Source organism: Urocampus carinirostris, chromosome 14 (assembly GCF_059441175.1).
Source record: "Urocampus carinirostris isolate Australia breed hairy pipefish chromosome 14, RoL_Ucar_1.0, whole genome shotgun sequence".
NCBI lineage: Eukaryota > Metazoa > Chordata > Actinopteri > Syngnathiformes > Syngnathidae > Urocampus > Urocampus carinirostris.
In genome coordinates, this window is record NC_142362.1 from 37,856,000 (window position 1) to 37,860,888 (window position 4,889).

Here is a 4,889-nt window from a genome sequence, read left to right on the forward strand (position 1 = left end):
GACCCAGTCCCCATCGGTCAGGCTGGCGCGCAGGGCCGCTTTCATCGAGCGGTGGAACCGCTCGCACAACCCGTTAGCCTGGGGGTGGTAGGCAGTGGTGCGGTGAAGTTTGACTCCCAGGCTCTCGGCAACCGTGTTCCACACCTCGGAGGTGAACTGTGCGCCCCTGTCAGATGAGAGATCTGCAGGGGGTCCATAACGGGCGACCCATGTGCCGATGAACGCCCGGGCCACATCGACAGCTGAGGTGGAAGTCAGCGGAACTGCTTCAGGCCAACGGGTCGTCCTGTCCACCATCGTCAGGAGGTAAGTGAAACCGTGTGAAGGGGGCAGTGGGCACACCAGGTCAATGTTAACGTGGTCAAACTTCCGTTCGGGGATGGCGAATGGTACCAATGGGGCCTTGATGTGACGGTGCACTTTGGCGCGTTGACATGCCACGCATGAGTCGACCCAGTCCCGGACGTCCTTTCTCATCCCTTTCCACACAAACTTCTGGGCCACTAGCTTAATGGATGCTTTCCTGCCAGGATGAGACAGGCCGTGTATGGCCTCAAAAACAGCCCGACGCCAGCCAGCAGGGACAAGCGGCCTAGGCCAACCCATGGAGAGGTCACAACAAAGCTTGGCCCCTGAGTCTCCGACCGCCACCTCCTCCAGCCGCAAACCAGTGTCTGAGCTCTTGAGCGTTCGGATGCCGTTATCAGAAGCCTGGTCCACACTCATACTGGAATAATCAAGCCCCAATTGCACAGCGCTGATGGTTGCTCTGGACAGGCAATCCGCAACCACGTTGGACTTCCCAGCAATGTGCCTGATGTCAGTCGTGTATTCCGATATGAATGACAGCTGGCGCTGCTGGCGGGCGGACCACGGTTCGGACATCTTGGACATGGAGAACGTAAGAGGCTTATGATCAACAAAGACGATGAACTCACGGCCCTCCAAGATGAAACGGAAGTGGCGGATCGCCAACCAGATGGCAAGTAGTTCTCTGTCGAATGCACTGTATTTACGTTCTCTGGGGACCAGCTGGCGACTAAAAAAGGCGAGTGGCTGCCAAGCATTGTCAACCCACTGCTCGAACACGGCACCCACTGCTAGGTCTGATGCGTCTGTAGTCAGTGCGACTGGGGCTCCGGGAGCTGGGTGAGCCAGCATGGCTGCCTGGCACAGCGCGGTTTTTGTGTCCTCGAATGCCTTGGTCCTCTCAGCGGTCCATTCAACAGCTTGATTGGGTGACCTACCCTTGAGGGCCTCGTAGAGTGGGCGCATGACATCAGCGGCTCGGCGAATAAACCTATGGTAGAATGTCACCATGCCGAGAAACTCCCTGAGGCCCCGTGCTGTTGGCGGCAGAGGAAAGGTAGAGACAGCCTCTACCTTAGACGGTAGGGGGGAAGCCCCATCCTTGGTGATGAGATGCCCAAGGAAGTGGATGGAGGGTACGCCAAAAACACATTTCGCGGGATTTATAATCAGGCCATGCTGACTGAGCTTGGTGAAGAAGTCTCTGAGGTGCTCCAAGTGTTCCTCTTCTGAGGAGCTGGCAACAAGGGCGTCCTCCAGGTAGACGAACACAAAAGGCATGTCCCTGAGCACTGAATCCATCAGCCTTTGGAAGGACTGAGCGGCATTTTTCAGTCCAAACGGCATCCTGAGAAATTCGAACAACCCAAATGGAGTTATCACGGCCGTCTTCGGTATATCTGAGGGATGCACTGGCAGTTGGTGGTATCCCCGCACTAGGTCCACCTTGGAAAAGAGAAGTTTGCCCGCCAGGTGTGCAGAGAAGTCTTGAATGTGCGGGACTGGGTAACGGTCGGGCGTGGTAGCCTCGTTAAGGCGGCGATAGTCCCTGCATGGGCGCCAGCCACCGCCTGGTTTCGGGACCATGTGTAGTGGAGAGGCCCAGGGGCTGTCTGATCGGCGAATGATGCCGAGACGTTCCATGTTCGCAAATTCAGATTTAGCAGCTGCTAGTCTGTCTGGATTGAGTCGTCGGGCCCTGGCATGAACATGGGGCCCCTTGGTCTCAATGTGGTGCTCAACCCCATGTCTGGTCGTGGAGGCTGAGAAGGTGGGCTTCGCCAGACTGGGGAATTCAGCGAGGAGCCGGTGGAAAATATCACTGTCCAAGAGAGAGCTGGACAGACCCTCAAAATTCCCTTTGTCGCGGACACACGCGAGAGAGGAGAAATTCAATGCGTCAACGAGGCGGCCATTTTTCACATCGACGAGTAATCCATTGGCACACAGAAAATCTGCACCAAGAAGAGGAAAAGCAATATCCGCAGTGACAAAGTCCCATGTAAACTGCTGACCCCCAAAACACACGTCCACTGTCCGTGTCCCGTATGTGCGGATGGGGGTGTCATTGGCAGAAGTTAATGGAGGTCCATGTGTTCCCCCCCGCACATCGTCCACATTGGCAGGGAGGACGCTCCTCTGGGCGCCGGTGTCACACAAGAACTTTTGGCCGGAGATGGCGTCCCGGATGAACAGTAGCCGGTTTCTTGCGCCTGCACTCACGGCCGCTACATAGTGCAGGCCTTGAAGTTTCCCGTCGCGTTGGAGGTGCAAGGGGGACGGCACTTCTTGGCCTTGGACCCAAAACGTGCATGGTAGTAACACATACCTGACACCTTCTGATCGTCAGTGGCCGCGCGTGCCTTGCTGGCTGGGGGCGTCGCACTTGATGGTGAGTAGGTGCGTGTAGGGGCCAGCACCTCATGTATGTATCTATGCGTGGCCAGGAAAAACTGGTCCGCTTCCTCTGCCAATGCACGCGGATCTGTAATGATTGTATTCGCAAGCGCCGTCTGGACATGCGGCGGCATGTGACGCAGAAACAGTTCAAAGATTCTGAGGAGATATGCCTTCAGTCCCTTATATTTATCCAGTTCAGGAGGGGATGTGATGAAACTCACCGCTCTGGCTGCAGTTGAGCTCCCCAAAGCAGACACCACGTGGTAATAGCGAGAGTCATCATTAGTGATTCCGTGCAGGGCGAATTGAGCCTCTGCTTGTGCGAACCACGTTAACGCCAATGAATCCCAGAACTCGGGGAGCTTGAGAACGGGCGCGTATGCCATGACGGTATGCTCAGTATTATGCACAGCTTCGGAAACTTCCACGAGACTAACGTCGGGGTCACCAATGTAGCGAGCAGAGACGGGAGTCGTAAGCAGAGTGTCAAACAAAGGTGCCAACGAAAGCTGCTTTAATGACATTTAAACTTGCAGTCACAAAACAAACACGAGAGTGGCTCGAGCCGGCCGAATTAAGAGTCCCCCTAGGAACTCGCTAACTAAACAATGGTTCCGTGGGTGAATTATGTAAAACCCACTACACTACCAAATAATTGCTTGATCAGAGACAACATTCGCCAGTATACTGAAACAATTTTAGAAATCTGCAATGATCTGTTACAAGTGACCGAGACGATCTTGATTGACACTAAAATGGACAGGACAGAATCAGTCTAAAACTGAGTTGTTTTTAAAAGGAAAACAATTAAAATATAGTTACACAATTTGAAAATAATAAAAAGAAAACGTATAAAATACATGGAAGTCGTGCATATTGACATTTACTTATTATTTTAGTTGATTGTTGTTGCATGACCATAACATCCCCAAATGATCGTATTAAATCAATGTAAACAATCAAGACGTGTCAGCAAGTGGTAAGACATTAAATATCCAGCAGAGACATATACATTATTGAATAACAGTATTTCAATGGCGTACTGGCCGTAAATATACAGCAGGGGGGGTTTTTAGGGGTTTTTAATGGTTATTGATCTATCTTCGTTATTCATTATCCATTATCCGTTATCGGTCAGTTCATAATACGCTACAAAGCCTAGTAGCCGGGACACTTACTCTCAGCCAAAAGGCCAAGCCAAGGTCCTAGCCCTAAAGCCTTGCTGCGATCATTGCGAATGCACCGTTCCCGGAGGTACTGCAATACCGGGCCGATGCGTGGAGTGGACAGAGCAAGCTCATATTCCATCTCCGAAATGCAAAAATCAAAGATAGTGACTTCATAGAAAGTACACAAAAGGCCAAGCTAAGGACTTAGCATCAAGGCCAAAGGCCAAGCTAAGAAGAACACAGTCCATTAACAACAAGTGTAAAATCCTAGCCACAAGTCCACATACAGCAGGGGGGGGGTTTAAGGGTTATTGATCTATCTTCGTTATTCATTATCCATTATCCGTTATCGGTCAGTTCATAATACGCTACAAAGCCTAGGAGCCGGGACACTTACTCTCAGCCAAAAGGCCAAGCTAAGGTCCTAGCCCTAAAGCCTTGCTGCGATCATTGCGAATGCACCGTTCCCGCCAGATGGCAGTACTTACTTAGAAGCAAGACTTTACTGGTATACCATGAGTTGAATTAGATTAAAGCTATTTTGAAATACAGCAAACTTAAATTATGGTTCATTTTCATTTCTCAACCTGCAATTTGACGTGAAAAGTGAGGAGGGGTTTATCCGACATCTCTTCAGGATGTTCTTCATTTGGTTTTTGAACCCCTTCTTCTGCCCACCAGCACTGCGTTGGCCTAGATGTAACTGACTATAGACCTGACCTGACCTGTAATAGTATTTAAATAAACCCACAATTAAAAGACCAACATATTACATTTACAAACACAAGAAAACTGCTTAATTGGATTTGATTATCTGCGCTGTGATCCATGGGCCAAACAAAAGGGCAAACAATTTTAAAATGTAGTGTAAAACGAAACAAGCACTGAAAAGAGCAATAAAAGTAATATAAGAAAAAAATGCATTGGTATATGTAACGAGTGTAATCATAACGTTTGTTTTGTTAAAATTCCTACTGAACTATGTTTGTATAGTTTGTGTATAAGTGTCCT

General features: G+C 50.1%; 1 pseudogene; it reads right to left on the reverse strand.

Moving 5' to 3' along the window:
* Positions 1-3,941: 3,941 nt before the first annotated feature.
* On the reverse strand, positions 3,942-4,110 carry LOC148353374 (U2 spliceosomal RNA; annotated as a pseudogene).
* Positions 4,111-4,889: the final 779 nt, after the last annotated feature.